Below are 17,997 nucleotides of genomic sequence, written 5' to 3' on the forward strand. Positions count from 1 at the left end.
GGGGCTGATATAAGTATGCTGGCTTTTTATATTTTCAAGTAAGGACTTTAAAAAAAAAAAATCTAATATCATTATGGCTTACAAAAGGACACTTTAAGTCCAAAAATTTTAGGAAAGGCTATCCACCTCAGAATAAAGAATCCTTCTTCCAAAGAAATGATAGTTGGAAATCATATCACTATATAGGTAATAAGAAAAATTGATTAATTGCAGAAAATGTTCAACATAAAATGTCATCCTATGGTAATACATTGTAAGCATATCACTATGATTGTTGGCTTGAAACACCTTGGTCAATTTGGGGCTTGTATTCCATGATTCAGTCTCCTGAAGCTGAATGTCGCATAAGCATGCTGACAAAGATGGAAGCAACATGCAATGAGGTTTTACATCATTTCGAACATTCTGAGAGAGTCTAAAACAACATCTGCCTGACCTTCTGCCTTCCCTCTGCAGGGTCAAGGGGAGAGCAGGCTGTGGGGCCAGAAAGCTTTCCTCTAAGGGCTGCAGGAGGGAGACAGACTCGGCACCTCTGCTCCAAGGTCTGCTCCCAGGATGTTCAGGCCGAGGCTTTCATCACCCAGCTCAGAGCACCCAGAATTTATCCTGGAAGAACCTCCCACTACTGGTGAAAGCTAATTTCTGACAGGCACAGTCCTCAGACTGGGAACCAGGGTGCTATGCCTGCCATGGCAAGAAGGCTGGAAAGGAGAACAAAGAGGGTCTTGGAACGGGGAGCGATTTCATCCGGTGCCTTCCACTCGGCTGAGGCGCAAGTCTACAAGGGCTGGTGGGTTTTCTGTCCAAATATGCCCGACTCGTTGTTATTTCTGGGAGAGGTGGAAGAGGGAAGAGGTTCAAGGCATCCTCCGAGGGAGGGGACAGAATATTTCTTCCTGCCCACTTCTGTGTTTTGTCATGGTGTGTGGGTGGCCAGAGCTAGCAGAAGCATCATGTTTCAGCTTAGGGGCTGACTAGACACCATTTCTTCCTACTCAGGACCCTGGAACTGCCACATTCAGACCATAGCCCTAGAGGGAACGTCACTCTTACACGAAGGCTGAGAACTCCCCGAAATTTTAATGTAAAAATGTGTGTGTAACACAGGTGCTCACACATATGTCAAGCTAGTAGGTTGGTCTTGCTGTGAAAAGGGTCCACAGCTCTCTTTAGATTCTCTTAGGGGTCCATACACAGGGTCCACTGTAATCATGGGCTCATTTAATGGAAACTGATTTCCCAAATAGAGTTATTGTATAACTGGGCAACACTGCAAAATATGAGAAAGCATCATCTCCAGCTCTGTTTAGATGGAGGGGCGAGACTGAGTTTGCAGAGAAACCCAAGGAAGGTAACGCATCCGATTTCATTTCTAGTTTTCTCCTGGCCCCTCCAACACACTTTATCTAAGGTTGTCAGGTTTAGCAAATAAAAATACAAGATGCCCAGCTAAATTTGAGTTCCAGATAAACAGCACATACTTGTTGAGTATAAGTATGTCCCATGCAATATTTGAGACATATTTATACCAAACAATTGTGTCTTGTTTATCTGAAATTCAGATTTAGCTGGTGTTCTGTATTTATCTGGCAACACAGTTTGTGGCATTAGTCATTGTCACCCGTTCTCATGGGCCCCTCTTTTTCTAGGAAAGGAAGGCACTCTCAGATGTATCACCACTTGCAATTCTGTGCCCAGGGCTTCCAGGTACTTCTTGTTCAGGGCCAAACGTTTTGTAATTTCCCTCTTGGCCAGGGGGAGATGCAAGCCCAGACCTAGTCAGCAGGGGGCACCATTTTCTTAAAATAGATCCCCAGTGGCATTTCAAGGGCCTCAGAAAGGGGAATATTGAGTTGAAGTTTCTATTTGCTGCTTCTGTCTTCCCTCTGTAGCTTCCCATTTCTCCCCACCCCACCACCCTGCCAGAGTCATCTGTGTGAAACAAGAATCTGATCCTGTCACTTCACTCCTTAAATCACTTCCAAGATTCCGTGGTTACCTTCCTAATACACTCTAAAAAGCCCTTCGGGATCCCATGGGAGTCTTTTCCTGGCTTCAACTCCTGCTGCTTCCACCCTACCTCATCCCACCCTCCTCACACTTCCGGCACCCCACCCCCACCCCTATTCACCACCAACTATTTGCAGCTTCCCACTATACTATTCACTGTCACGCTTTTGCACCCACAGTTCCCTTTGCTTGGAATTCCCTTTTCCACCTGATGCTTCTAGCGACTCCATTCATTCAACACATTTCACAAGTGTGCATTGAGATCGGCCCTGTACCAGGCACTCTGCTGTGGGCTGGAGATACCTGGAGGAGGGAACCGACTGGAGCCTTTCCCTTATGCATCTGACGATGGGGGCAGGGGAGAAACAGTATACAAGTCATCAAATCAACAAAGTACTTAGACTTAGTTCAAGGGATAACTGATCTGACTCCCTTGAGCAGAGCTGATGGTTCCCTCCTTTGGGTCTTCTGATGGCTTTTCATTCTAAGGGTCCCAAATTCTAACACGTGCACGATGGTGGTAGCGAACGTGGATGAACGAAAAGAACCAGTTTAACTCAACAGGGAAGTGGGTGAGGTGGGGGGTGGATATGTGGCCTATGACACTGAGAGCACATCCCAGCTAAAGGGGACAGTGGTGTTTTACCTCCTCCAGATTATTGCCAGATCTGTTATTTCAAAAACAGATGGAAATATTGATTTTTATGTGAACTCTGACAATTTTTTGAATTCCTTGCCAGCTAAACTAAACGTGTCTACAAGTCAGATTTGGCCTATGGCCACCGGTTTGCCACCTCTCATATTGCAACACTATATCACTGTCTTGTGTCTGATTAGTATTTACATATATTTTCTCCCCCAAGACTGTGTCTGTGTGTCTTTAGCCCCTAACAGTGACTGGCACAGGGCAGGTGCCAGTCAGACATCAATAAATGTTTGTGGAAGGGTGGAAAGAAGGGAGGGAGAATGAGGCAAACTGGGTACAACAGTTTGTTGATGGAAGTTCTTATTCCCACTGCTTTGAGCATGGGATGGATGGAACAAGAAAGCCTGAAACAATTTATTGCTGAGTGTGCATGTGTTCATGAGTGTGAGTTCCCACGTTAGCAGGTGTGACAGCTGGAAAATGTGTCTAAGAACTATCGGCTCCTTTCTCAGTGAGCTCCCAAGCCATCCCACCTCATTCTCGGCGGATGAGGGGGAGGAGAAGAATGCAGGGCTCAGGGTGGACTCCTGGCTTCCTTCCAGGACCCGTAGTCGCTGGCACAGAGATCAGAAAGAGCTTATAGAGGCTTTTGGCACCAACTGATACATCCTCAGGGGAAGGCGTCTGGCAGCTGCTGCCACCCACTGCCTACCAGCTAGAGTGCCCGCTGCATAGCAAGCAGTTGTGGGGGTCAAAGTAAATGCTCTCTCTTCTCACTTGTCCAAAGTGAGACCATCAAAATGACCCTTCACCCTGCATTGGGGGGATCAAAACCCCCAAGTTGAAGAGAAGGGTGAGGATGGCTCAGACTCCCCATCACAGCCCCCAGAGACAGAGCGGGGGCTCGACCCCTGGAGCAGTCTGCTGATTCTGCTAATGGTATGCTGTCCTTTTTATCAAGAGAGGGTTCTGCCTTGTGCCCACACAAGGGAGCATTCTTGCTGCCCCAATGAATAAGGACATAGCTTCAGAAAATAGATATCTGAGGCTCAGAAAATATATTTTGTCTGATTTACAGGAGAAGTAACCAGATCAATCAGGAATCAGAACTTCCATCTTGGCCCTGAAATCTCTTGTGAGACCTGAAAATATGTGATTTTCCGAAGCAGAGAGGGTGGAGGGTGGAGGGTGGAGGGGCAGCCTGAAGTACATTGGAGTCACCCTTTAAGCGGGATTATGGAAATTTCTGTCGCGTGATTCTCTCTCTGGTGAGAGGTATCTTGAAAGCCAAAGATGCGTCGTCCAGCCTCCAGTGTGCCTCTTGCTCCCTACCAGCGCTTGGCCAGCCAGAAGCTTTGAAGCAAGACTTTCCAGGAAGCAATCTCTCCCACAGGCAGTGCTGACTCAGCCCAGACTCCAAGCTCTCAGGCTGGTCCCCGGCCCAGAGTAGCCAGCAGGGGCAGAGACGCACAGGGGGCTGTGATCCTGGGCTGTGTGGGTGCTGCTGGGAAGGGGAGATCGGGATGCAAGACAGTGGGGCATGGACCCTGAATTGTTTAGGCTTTTGCTAAGGGAAAGGGGAGGAGACTCAAATAGTGGCTCGAGTCCTCCGAGTTCCAGCATCCTTTGACGAAAACTATCTTTCCTAAATTTCCAGAGGCAGGGATGGTGGCCAATTTAGTACCTTGAATCTGGGAGTGAGAACATTCCTTGTCTCATTTCTAATCTGCCGTGGGGGGTGTGACTGACCATCTCTCTGGGGCCTCCACCTGACTCTCCAACATCCCCTTTCCCCAAAGGACCCCCCTTGGATTAAAGGGAAATGTGTGCTCCCTCCCTCCTCTTCACTTTACAAATTACCTATGGTTCCTCCCATCTCTGCTGCTCCCTGTTTCCCTCCTGCTGCCTTCCTCCTTCAGTCCTTCATGTCATTTTCCTCTCTCCATACTCCTCCCTTCTCTCTCTCTCTCAATCTCCCCCAGTTCTGACAGCGAATCCTTTCCCTGGCACAGGCCCTCGACTTGCTTGCCAGCTCTGCTGGGTTACTCTTCTCATTTCTGTAGCTTCTGTCCAATTATCTCTCTGGCCAAGCTCATCGGGAGCCCTCTCCTCTGGCCACGCGCCTCCTTCCTTCCTGCTGCTAGCAATGCTATCACCCACGATTCATTCCCATTTGGGAATGGGGGTAGAAAGCTGGTTTGAATAAACCGGGAGGTGTCTGGCAATCTATTCTGTGTTCTCCTCTGAAGGCCCCAGCAGAGTTAAGCAAACCTGAAGGAAGAGGACACCATTTCCTAGACCATTAAGGGCTGCAGGATCTAGTTCTAACGAATGGGGGATCAAAAGCTTTTTAGAGTCAGCCAGTCCAGAAAAACAAGGGCCCAGTGACCGGGAGGACTGGAAGTCTTGCCACGGAAAACAAAGCTGTGACTCAAAGGCATCACGTAGATGCTTTCTTGCTCATCCACGTTCCTGAGTTTAATGTCGTTGGCTTGGGAATTAACTTTGAGACTTTTCCAACATAGATAAAAATAGAGCTCATAAATGCCATCACTGGCACTTTCCGATAAGGTGGCCTTTTAAGGGAAGACTGGGCTCCCAGTGGATGCGGTGCGTCAAGGAGCCTCTCAAGCAGATGTTCAGGGTTCTCACAGGCTGCCGACCAGCCTGTGGCCAAACAGAGGATGCAGGAAGAGGAAGCTCCTGGAGGCTTCTGTGCCTGAAACGACAGGATCCAAGTTCCTGAAAGGAATGTTTGTTTCACTAGTTAATTCATTTATTCATCACACAAGCATTTATCTGAATACCTATTACATGCTAGGAATGCTTCCCTGTGCTGTAAACACAATAGAGAGAGAGAGAGAGAGAGAGAGAGAGAGAGAGAGAGAGAGAGAGAGAGAGAAGGGGAAATCCCTACCCCCAAAGAGCTTGCCATCTAGTGAGGGACAGAGAGGGAATCAGGCAACCACGATACAGGGGTTGCAGTGAGAGGAGAAATATGGGAAGACCTAGCTCAGGGCTAGGGGACATGCACAGCTTCCTGGAGGAACAGATGGATGAATTGAAGGTGGAGAATCAGCAGAGAATTAACCAGGGGAAGGTGAGGGTAGGGGCAGGGAAAGCTGCGGAGAAGACTGTTCTGGGAAGAGATAACAGTATGTGCAAAAAGAGAGAACTTGGTTTACTCAGGGAATTGAAAGTAGTTCTTTGTATGACAGGAAACCTTATTGCTAGGTGCGGTGGGAAGCATAAGAGACCACCTGGAGACTAAGGCATAGGTCACTGGTAAAGAGCCTTTCACCTCTATTAAGGAGTATGGTTTTTATATTGAGGGCAGTGAAGGGTGGAATGCAAAGAAGTGACTCCATCAGATTGACTTTTTAGAAATCTCACTCGGGCTGCAGAGCAGACATGAACTGGAAGGGTGAAGACCAGAGGTTGGGAGCCCAGGAAAGGAGGCTGCTGCAATCCCAGAAAGGACTGGGGAGGTGTCAGTGAAGACAGAAGGAAGTAGGCAGAACTGGGAGATAACTAAAGCATGGAATCGTCAGAACTTGGTGTTGAATTAGAAGTGGGATTGAGGAGTCAGGGATACTTTCCTGTTCCCAGGCTTGAGCTACTTGGTGAGACAAGAGAGCACTGGAGGAGAATCAGGTTTTACATCTGCTGAACGTTAGGTGCCTATGGTCCATCCAACTGAAGATATCAGGTGGATAGTTGGATATGGAAGTGGCGCTCAAGAGAAAGACCTGGCTCAAGATAGATTTGGAATATTCTTTAGCAGATGGATGGCAGTAGAGCAGTGAGAATAAAGGAGCCATCTCAAGGCAAGAGAGGACAGTGTGAAGAGGAGAGGAACTGAACACAATCCAAGGAAAGCTGATATTCAAAGGATGGCCAAAGGAAGAGCCTGTAAAGGAGACTGAGAAGGAGTAGCCAGAGAGGTAGAAGGAAAAACCAGGAGTAATGGTCGCCTGCTGCTGGCCCCCAGCATTCATTTCCTCCTTCTGCCAAGAGGGCCCTGAATTTCCTTTGGGGAATTCACTCCTCCCCTGTTCTCAGTCCTGTGGTTTGGCTCATAGGGGAGACATGCTGGCTGGCTCTTCCTAACCCTCCTGACCCACTCCCCACAGCCCTCCCACTTACTCTGTGTACTCCAACCACACTAATTTTCCTTGAGTTTCTCAAAAACTCCATGTTCTCTCTGGCCTTAGGATCTTTATCTGCCTGGTCTGCTTTCCTTCCTCATTCCCCTTCTCCATGCTCTTTGCCTACTAACCTTCCTTTCATGCTTCCAACCTTCTTTGACATTCCAGACAAGTCTAGGGTTTTCTGTGGTACATTCATTCATTCAGTATGTACTAAGCACCTTCTGTCCATGTGTCAGCACCGTGCTGAATGCTGGGACATTATGGAGAGCAAAACAAACAAACAGGCTGGAGCCAACAATTGATTAGGAGATATTGATAATAAACAAGTAAATACACAAGACAATTACAAATTATTGTTAGTGTTGTAAAGGAAGTAAACAGAGTACCAAGATACCAAGAAGGTCCTTATTTTGGATAAAGCAAGTGGTCAGAGAAGGTTCTCTGAGGCTGTGAAAATTAAACTGAGACCTGAAATAAGAGGCAGAACCAGCCAATGTGAAGAGTTTAGGGGAAAATTGTTCAAGGTAGGGGGAATAGTAACCACAAATGCTCATGGAGGGAAAGAGCTTGATGGGCTCTAGGAATTGATAGATGGCCAGTGTGGCTGAAATGAAGATGGGGAAGAAAAGAGCAACGGGGGACATAGTTGAATATGAGACTCTTAAAAGCAGTGGTACAGGGCTTCCCTGGTGGCGCAGTGGTTGAGAATCTGCCTGCCAATGCAAGAGACACGGGTTCGAGCCCTGGTCTGGGAAGATCCCACATACCGCGGAGCAACTAGGCCCATGAGCCACAACTACTGAGCCTGCGCAACTGGAGCCTGTGCTCCGCAACAAGAGAGGCCGCGATAGTGAGAGGCCCGCGCACCGCGATGAAGAGTGGTCCCCGCTTGCCACAACTAGAGAAAGCCCTCGCACAGAAACGAAGACCCAACACAGCCAAAAATAAATAAATAAATAAATAAATTAATTAATTAAAATGGAAAAATGAGAAAGAGGCTCTCCCACACGAGTCATAGATGCAGATTTTAAATGTGAGTTAAAAAAAAAAAAAGCAGTGGTACAAAGTTTGGGTTTTATTCTTGGTACAATGGGAAGCTATTCAAAGTTTTTAAGCAGGGGTGCAGCATGATCTGACTTAAGTTTTAATTAGATTGCCCTGGTTGCTGAGTGAAGAATAGATTGAGGGACAGCAAAGAATTAGGAAGACCAGTTAGGACCCTCTCGCTGTGGTTCAGGCAAAGGAGGATGTTGGCTAGAACTTGAATGGGACTGGGGGGATGGAGAGAAGTGGATGGATTCAAGGGATGCTTTGAAACTAGAATTTATGGGAATTCCTGATGGATTAGAGGTAAGGTATTAGGGGAGAAGAGGACTCAAGGATGGTGCCCAATTTCTGGCCTGAATGAGTGGACAGAGAACCAGACTGGCTTGGCTTGGACTGCCCCAGCCCCCTTTGCTGCTCCCCCCTTCCTTGGAACCCCTGAGGCAAATCTTCAGAAGCCCAGAGCTTGAGAGTCAAACACTGTTCAAAAACCACTGGGCTGGAGAATCAGTATGGTCCCTTCCGGTTTTGAAATTTTAAAATTCCAAACTGAAAACTCTTTGTGAATAGGGACACTATTTCTATTTCTTTTGATTTCTCCTGTAGTTACCTCCGTAGAGCTCTGTACCTGGGGAGCATTCAGTAAGTGCTACTTGACTGTTCATTTGGGCACAGACCTTCCATAATTGAATTTTAGATTAAATTCCCTTTTAAAAATATGATTCTAATGTAGAATAAACTTTCAGTTGAAATCAATTCACCTTGATAAAGTAGAGCCATGGCAAGGATAATCTAAAATTGTAAAATCCGAAATAATTTCTATTTGAGTGGAGGCAGAGAAAAAAAAAAGGTTTTTCCTAAACAACTTATCTACATTTAGGTAAATGTTATTTTAGGGCAAATACCAACAGGTAGTGGGTCAAGCCCATTCAGAATAGGGCCAAGAAACCACTGAAAATAATTCATAACAGTGAATATAATCCATTTTTGGGTAATATATTCTCTCTTGAAAGCAAATATTGACCCTCTAAAACTTATTTTGAAACAATGACTTTAGGTAATTCTTAGAACCATTTTAAAGATGAACAAGATGGAGGTGGAGCTGTGTGGCCAGTCCAGGACAAAAGTCAAGGACAAGGTGGACTCAAACTTGCCATTTCCTCTCTTCTCTTTCCCACTGCTTCTCCTCTGCTTGATACTCCACGCTTCAGACATGATCTTTCCCAACCATTTCTCCAGGTGAAAAACTCAGAACTTCAATATCTATAAGCACATTGATCAAATCCTCAGATAAGCACACCATTCCAAGCCTTTTATAAAAGGGGGAAGTAAAGTAACAGAATGTCTTTTATATGCCAAGCACTTTTGAACAAACATGTCATTTGATGCTGCTTATTACCCTATGATGAATGCCCTGTTTCAAGGATGAGGTGGGAGGGTTGGTGGTCCAGCATCTGACCCCCTTCCTGTTTGGGATGAGTACCCTGCGGCGGACAGCGTCAGTGAGAAGAAGTGCTGAACGTTACACCGTGGGCGCCATGGCAGCGAGACCATTCTTCGTTTCCCTCCTCACCGCCCCTCCCCCCTCCCCCATGGTGGTCAGGGCCCAGGATGTGGTCTAGGATTAGTCAACAGGGCGCTGCTGCATGGGCTTTGGGTTTGCAGCCTGAGGCACACAGATGGAAGGAAGGTTAAACGTCCTTTTGCAACGGCAGCAGCAGGAGCCATGTGTCTGGTGGTGGCACTTCGTGGCAGTGCCCAGCGGTTGGACCTCCTGGCCAGAAGGTCCTACTAGAGAAGGTTGTTGTTTTTCCTCCACTAGCCCTTGGTTTCTGCAGAATTTCCAAGACCGATTCTTCAGCTCCTGACAATTCTGGGAGCCAGAGATAGTTCTTCAGTAAATTCCAGTTGGGGCTGATAGAGCCAGCGTTGGGGCAGTTCTTGCAACCAGAAACCTGACTGATCTGTGAGGAAACAGACCCTGAGGTCAAGGAGCTTGTTCAGGGACCCTGGCTAGCGAGTGTCAGTGTTCTGGCCGAGAAGCCCGTGCTGCTTTCTTTGATTCCATGCTTCCTGAAGAATTCTAAAGAAGGGCGTAAAGGAAAGGAGCAAGGATGGCACACTGATTAGAGTGAGGCTTGAAGATCAGCAGGCATGTGAACACTTACCCCCAAATCCACATTCAGTAACACAACCGTAAATAAGTGGGGTCTATTCTATTCTGTGTAGAGGGACTGTGCTATGTTCATATATTATTTCAGTTAATCCTCACAACATTATGATATGGTGAGCATTATTTTCTCCATTGTTCATATGGAAAAACAGGCTCAGCGAGGTTCGTCCAAGTTTATATATAGAAAGCGATATTGCTGGGTTTGAACTTGAGTCTCCGAGGCGGCTGGAGCTCATTCATTAAGCCACAGCTGCTTCACTATGAAATTTAATCAATCAATAAATGTTTAATTGCTGCCAGTTTTCTACTAACCCCATCACAGCCCTAGCACAACCTCATCAGTGTGTTCTTGTTGGTATGCTTCCTTGAGTGTGGTCTTACATCTGTACCCCAGGGGGTGTCATCTGTCACTTTAGACAGGACCATGCCCCTACTAAGGATCGTCCTTCCTGAATTTCCACCTCCTATCCAGGCACTCATCTTCTATTCATTCCTGCCTGCCTCTACCTCCCCTACACCACCTTCAGGGGAAACCATGCCTTTGCTTATTGGACTGTAAAATGGAGCTGAAGATCCTCATTGGCAGAATAAATACCAGACGTCTAGGGGTCTTTGGGACAGATTCCTTGCCCAGACCTGGCTCATGATGGCCAAAGAACACTTTGTCATTTGTGTTTTGGATTAAGAAAACAAGTTCTGTATGTTTCCTACCATGACAAAGAGCAGTGAGTTGAATTGGTGCCATTGTAAGCTTGATTGTTGTTGCATAGATAAAAGCCTCATTAAGTCCCTCCTGAGGGGAGAGAAGAGGGGGTTTCTTGATTGTTGTGGTTACAACAACAAAACAGTAAATGGAGGAAATAATTAAATAACTGCACTTTCCCCCCCCAAGACCTCATCAAGAGGCTGGGTGAGTTTTTAATTAGTGCTGCATTTTCAATAAATCCGTATCTGTACATGGTACTGATTCTTTCCTGGATAAGGAAAGATAATAATGAGAATCCTATTTTTCAGCCCCACACTAAAGGGATGCCTAGTGTATTTAATCATGCTGTAGAAATCCTGGCAGCTTTCTCTGAGCCCAGCCTCTGCTCTAATTACATTTCTAGATTTTAGTAAATTGAAAGGGAAAATGTAGGAACAAAATAATTAAAACTGAAGAGGAAGTGCATATTAAAAAGGAGAAGCTGTTTAAAATTCTTCCACACAGTGCTTCCAAGGACATCTACAGTCGTTTAATCAGATCCACACCAAATCAAAGTCCTTTGTACAGAGGCTGGTGGGATCACATCTCAGGTGGGCGGTATGGTCCCCACAGTAGAATGGGAGCCTCATCACACCAGGCTACAGATGGAGAAAGGACTCTTATGTCCTTCCAGCTCTCTGGAGATTCAGGGCCAGCCTGGACAAGCTGCTGGTGCAGACTCACCAGCTCTGAGGAGTCACTTCCCAGGTCCCAGGCAGAATCTGACTAAACTGTAATGATTAGCCCCAATTGTAAGGTAGCTAAAGTATGTTGTCCGTGCCTCCAGTTTCCTCCTTCTGCACCCCTTCCCACCTCCATGCTCCTCCCTCCAAGCAGTACCCCTTTTCTTTCTTCCCTGTCATCCCGTGAAATCTGAAGTCAAAAGAACAGGAACTGAACAGTTTCAGTGACACTAGGAATCAGTTACTTGTAACTGGTTACTGGGTTGCCTGTGGGGCACTCTGATGCTTCCCAAGGACCAAAAACCTGGCTGGCTTCAGCTAACAGAATGAAATGTTTGTTGATGATGATGAGTGGAATCTAATTGGAAAGTTTCAGGCACCAGCCTAATAGGTGACGAAAGTGCTTCTTGTTTTAAGTGGGGCAGGCACAGTAACCACATCATTGTTGAATTTAGGATCTCCATTTCTTGATCATTTTGGCTGAAATATGGGTTGAGCAAGCTTAAGGAGTTTAGAGTGTTTTGTCCGTCATTCCTAGGACATTTTAAGCTGTGGAATTTAGGGTGTGCTTGCGTATTTGAAAGTGGAAGGCAGCCTGGCACTGTCACAGCCTCCCCTGTGGCTTTGCTCATGGGCTCCCAGCTTTTCCTGCTGAACAGACTCACCAGCCACCTGGAGCCAGGATGCATGTGGCAGGAGACAGTCCCACAGAAGCAGAGCTTCCGGTAGCTATCCCCAAGGCAGGGCCCACACTTTGTCACCCCACCACCCATAGATTCATCTGGTTGCTCTTTTGGATACAATGCCTTCTCGTGCATTTGTGTGCGTGTCTACGTAATGATACAATCTCAGTATGGAAAAGAGACAACGCCTGTTCCGGATTATTTGTCTTGATTCAGTAAGAATAATTTTTTAAAGTTGAAGCTAAAGGAAAGAATTGTAACAATAACAAATATCCCATTACTGACATTATTACTCTAACGTAATAACGTGGAGATGACTTTTTTCTCCCAGGGCCAAGATGCTCTGAGACTTTCTTTTTTTTTGGCCGCACTGCACGGCATGTGGGATCTTAGTTCCCCGACCAGGGATTGAACCCATGCCCCTTGCAGTGGAAGCGTGGAGTCCTAACCACTGGCCCACCAGAGAAATCCCTGAGACTTTTTTCTTTTACTCAACTCAGGAATCAACGATAGCCCTTGGGGAGCTAGGATGTAAGACCAGCTGGGGACCCAGGTGTCCAAGACAATAAATTGTCACTGAATCAGCTTCCTTTCAGTTAAGCCACCTATATGCCTGCCTTCCCTCAAAAGAACGGTCCTTCTCCTTTCTGTTTCCAAATGCTCAGTTTTATGTTACTTAAAAGAGTCTCTAACATCATCATAAAGTCTAAAAAATATTTTACTGACAGTTGGTTAGAAAAAAATGAGGTAAAGTCGTTAGTAATCCACACCCTGCTTGCAAGTATAAGTTGCTGTTGTTAAATGCCTTTGTTGTTACGGCCACCCCACTCCCACTCTATTTGGTCCTCGCACCTCTGCGAAGCCTGCCGCGCCCTACACGCGACCCCCTCCGAGTTCCCGCCTCTTTCTTCTCAGGCCCCTCCTTCCCCGCAAATCCTCGGGCCCTGGTGAGAACCGGGACGCATGCGCACTAGGGGAGGTAGGCGGAGCCTTGAAGCAGAGGGAGGAGGGGCATGAGAACCCAGAGAGGGGAGGGGAGGGGAGGGGAGGGGAGGGGAGGGGAGGGGAGTAGAGGGGGCGGAGGCCGCGCGGGGTGGGGCCCGGCGGGTACGCGCTCGCCGCGTCGACGTGCTGACGCCATTGACGCCCCGGCTGGTGTGTTTCGGTGTGTGTGTGTGTGTGTGTGTGTGTGCGCGCTCCGAGTGTGTGTGTATTTGTGTATCGGCGGTTCCGCAGGTCCCGGATGTTGCGGACAGTATGAGGCGAGTGCAGGGGGACGGGGACCAGCAGCTGTCGCCGCCGCTCTCAGGTGAGTGGGGGGAGGAGAGTCGAGGAAGAGGGTTGTCCTGTCGGAGTGGGGGGGGGGGCGTCTCCCTTAAGGGGTGACTGACCCCCCCCACCCCACCCCCCCCCCCGCCGCACATAACTCTTCTCTGCCCCATTTCCCACATGCCGGGTTACGTGGCCCGCGAATGCCAGAGCCTAATCAACCGTAAACGCGCCCCCGCCTTCGGCCCCCCCATAATTTTCCCAGCCCCATCCCCCTTGCCAAATAGTGAGCTGTCGCCTGCGGCGAGATGGGTGACTGCGCATGCGCGAGTGTGAACGCGCCCGGGGTGCTTGTTCGCTGCCCTCGGGGCGCATGCGCATCGCTGTGTTGCAGCGACCTGCGGGATAAAGAGACCCTTGACCACGCGCCTGCCTTCTTCCCGGGCAGTGGGCTAGACTTGGTGCCAGATAGTGAGCTTGTTGCTTTTATCCAAAAGGGAGAATTTAAATTATTTGAGGGAGTTTATGACAAAGCACCGTTCGCATCTTGTGTTGTCCTAGAGACTCCCAGGCTACAAACGCCTCCCAGAGCCAACATGCCCCACGCTGACACTTCTTTTGAAACTGTCACTGCAACTTCTAGTTTTAGTATTATTTTTCTTTCCTCGGATACTCCCATTGTCATGTTGTATCTTTAATGCAAACTTCCCCTAAATTTAGGAGTAGGTGCCCCAACCCATTCAATTATTCTGGCAGGGGATTTTGGTAGCCTTTCTAAGGAGGACTAGGGTCATAAAAAAGAAAGTAAGGGGAGTTTTCGTTTAGTAAAATTATTTATTATTCTCACAGAACTAGATAAAGAGCGAAGGGTATAAGGCTTAGAGTAGTAATTGTAAATCAAGACGTCAGGGTTCTCTCATCTCCAGCCCTCCTACTTTGTGTGACCTATTTGCCTCTTTTTTGGTAAAAGATCTTCCTTAGCGCTTTCGTTTTAGCTGTACATTATTGATGCTCTGAACAGCACATGAAAACACAAGCAATCTGAAACTACTGGTGGACAATAAATTACCCAGTGGAAGTTTTAATTTTAAGTAACAAGAGTGGTGTTTCTTTCACATTTGCAAATAACAAAGAGCAATTTTTAAAAGTTAACTTTAAGGTACAATAATATTTCAGTGTTATAGAACCTGGGTTATCCGTTGGCAGATTATACGTGGTCCCTTAATTTGCTCCTTCTTGTGTTGCCACTGCTTTGGATACTTGCTGCTTTTTAACCTCTGCCATCAGAACAGAGTGAGGAGTTAATAAACTCTTACAAGCAAAAGGTTTGCTGAATAGCATTGAAATGAATAACTAAATTGTTGGGTGTGTGTGTGTGCACATTTTCTGTGTTTTTCAGTTGTCTTTGCCAACCTTGTCTCCTATCTGGATAACTTAGGAATGGGACATATTATTAGTGAGCCTTATTTTCTCTTCTCTTTCCTTTGTGTTCTTTCTTTGGTATTCGCCTCTCAAGGCTTTTTTTTTTTTTTTTTTTTTGCTGCCATTCTTAACTCTAGGACCTTATGTTCTTGGGCCTTAAAGTATATATATATTTTTTTCACTTCCCCATTTAACTCTGGCCTTCTCATGGTTCAGCTGTCTTTTGTGCTGTTTTCTGTTGCCATGGTTACAGCTGGAGCCAAGAGAGGACACAGAGGAAGCACAGGAATTTGGGGGGCATATATCTTCTTGTGTCCTGTGAAAGAGCTGGAGACTCATCTTTTTTTTCCTTGTGTGAAGACTGAGGAGTGTAAGTTATTGTGACAGCTTCACACTTAGGCTGGGGGTGGTTGGTGTCCATTTGGTACTTTGGGACTTCTCCTTTTAGAGCTCTTCATAGTGGTTAGTTTGGTGCTTGGAGATGTTTAATGTTGGCTATGTCCAGACTTCCATCAGGTAGTCTGGTAAAATCTTGAAGTAAAGCTATGGAGGTAATAAATGTCCATTTCTCTTCTCAGTAGGCTTCTGTCCTGCAGGATGCTTTGTTTTTATCTGGTTGAATTTACTGAAGTCTCATGTAAAATTTTCATGGTATGAAGACGTGAAATGCTTTTAGGTTAAGATAAGTATTAATTAAATAATTCGAATTGGTGCAGAGCCATGTTTAAAAAAATAACTCTTTAAAATGGGTAACACATATACATACATATGAAACAAAACTCAAACGCTACACAGAGAGAGGGAAGAATCTTTCTTCTCCTGTCCTCCTTTCATCCTTCTAGTTACCTCACTCAAAGGAAACTGTTGTTACCTGTATCTTGTTTACCTTTCGAGAGATAATGCTTTTATAAGCATATACAACTATGTATTCGTTGGTATTTTGTTTTTATTTGTTGTTTATGCAAATGATAAGATACTATACCCACTATTCTGCACTTTCCTTTTTTTTACTGAGTATATATCTTGGCTGTCATTTCATATAGTACATAGAGTACCTCTCCTTTTTTGAAAGATGGCAGATATTCCACTGTATAGATGTACCGTTATTCAGCCAGCTCTTATTGGATACTTAGGTTGCTTTCAGTGCTACAATTAACTCCTTGTATGTACTTTTTATGTACATGGGTGTCTGTTGGATAAATTCCCAGTGGAAGGATATATGCATTTTTAATGTTGTTAGATATCGCTAAACTGCTTTCCATGGAGGTTGTATTTATATTCCTGCCTGCAGTGTACGAGTCTGCCTCTTTTCTCACCAACACTGTATTATCAAATTTTAAAAATCTTTGTGCAGGGGACTTCCCTGGTGGCCCAGTGGTTGAGAATCCATGCTTCCACTGCAGGGGGTGTGGGTTTGGTCCCTGGTCAGGGACCTAAGTTCCTGCGTGCCACGCGCGCGGCCAAAAAAAGAAAAAAAAAAAGTCTGTGCACTCTTTTTTTTTTTTTTTTTTTGTGCACTCTTTTATCTAAGTTTTTAAAGTTCATTATGTAGCTTGTTAAGATTCATTACACCCAGGAGTTGTGGATAAATACTGTCACTGTTTTGCAGATGGGGGTGGTGGTGATAGACATTGCTGGACTGAAGAATAACGTCATGAGAATAAAGTTGTATGCCTGGGTAACACGGGAAATCCATTAACAATGCTAGGAAGACATGTAGAACCTATATTCTAATTTCTCCCTTTAACTCTTGCTGCTAGTTTCTCTATGTGAAATTCTATAAGCCCATAAGTGATGTTTGATGATCTCTTTTTGATAGCAGTGACTCAAAATTGTTTATACGAGTGTACTGCCATTCTGTTGAGGAATTGAAAAGCTAACCCAGTTAGTTAAGGTGCTTTTCTGAGTGCCTGCACAGAATACTGCTACTGGTACTTTTTTTTTTTTAATTTTTATTTTATTTACTTGGTTTTTTTTAATGGGGCATAGTTGTTTTACAATGTTGTGTTAGTTTCTACTGTACAGCGAAGTGGAGTTCCCTGTGCTATACAGCAGGTTCTCATTAGTTATCTATTTTATACATATTAGCGTATATATGTCAACCCCGATCTCCCAGTTCATCCCACCGCCCCCCCACTTGGTGTCCAGACATTTATTCTCTACATCTGTATCTCTGTTTCTGCCTTGAAAACCGGTTCGCTACTGGTACTTTAAAAAAGTCTGCTAATTGCAGAATTCGTGCTTCGCTATGAGCTGTGAGAAAATAGAAAAGAATTAAAAGATGTCTGTGCTGGAAGGAGCTTACAATTTTATTGGAAAACCAAATCTGAGTATATCAAATTATAAGAGAACAATTAGAAAACAGAACAGGAACAGAAATATGTGTTCCATGCTGAGAGGACTTTGTAAAGAAGCGATTAAGATTTAGAGGCGAGGTCATTTGGAAGGCCTTCTGGGAGGAAGTACATTTTGAGCCCCCCCCCCCCCTTAACAGCTGCTTAGGTGAAAAATTTTAAACATACAGAAAAATTGAAAGAACAGTACCGTTATCACCTTTATACCAATTATCCCCTAGATTCAACAATTTTTCATGTTTTCTATACTTGCTTTATCTATGTATGTGCATATGTGTTTGCATATAATATATAAATCTTTATATTGTAGATGTCATGACACCTTAATACTTTAATACTTTACTGTAGATGCATCTTTTTAAAATAAAGACATTGTTTTAGTTAATTGTTCTTACATTGTCACAGCTGAGGCAATTAACAATACTTTCCTAATACCATCTAATATTCAGTTCATGTTCAGATTTTCGCAGTTGTCTCCAATACAACACTTGTTAGCTATTGGTATTTTTTTCTCCAAACATGTCTCTTTTTTTTTTAAATTTTTTTAAAATTTTTTTTAAAATTAATTAATTAATTAATTAATTTATGGCTGTGTTGGGTCTTCGTTTCTGTGCGAGGGCTTTCTCTAGTTGTGGCAGGCAGGGGCCACTCTTCATCGCGGTGCGCGGGCCTCTCACTATCGCGGCCTCTCTTGTTGCGGAGCACAGGCTCCAGACCCGCAGGCTCAGTAATTGTGGCTCACGGGCCCAGTTGCTCCGCGGCATGTGGGATCTTCCCAGACCACGGCTCGAACCCGTGTCCCCTGCATTGGCAGGCG

The 17,997-nt window shown here is 45.5% G+C and overlaps 1 protein-coding gene across 3 annotated transcripts in view; it reads left to right on the forward strand.

The window, feature by feature from the left end:
• The first annotated feature begins 13,261 nt into the window (after positions 1–13,261).
• Positions 13,262–17,997, forward strand: part of SPOP (speckle type BTB/POZ protein) — a 66,541-nt gene continuing 61,805 nt past the window's right edge. For all 3 annotated transcript variants that reach the window (XM_068530413.1, XM_068530412.1, XM_068530411.1), the window contains exon 1: positions 13,262–13,444. The gene's annotated coding sequence lies outside the window, so the exon portion shown is untranslated. The remainder of the gene's footprint in view (positions 13,445–17,997) is intronic.

Source organism: Eschrichtius robustus, chromosome 20 (assembly GCF_028021215.1).
Source record: "Eschrichtius robustus isolate mEscRob2 chromosome 20, mEscRob2.pri, whole genome shotgun sequence".
Taxonomy (NCBI): Eukaryota; Metazoa; Chordata; class Mammalia; order Artiodactyla; family Eschrichtiidae; genus Eschrichtius; species Eschrichtius robustus.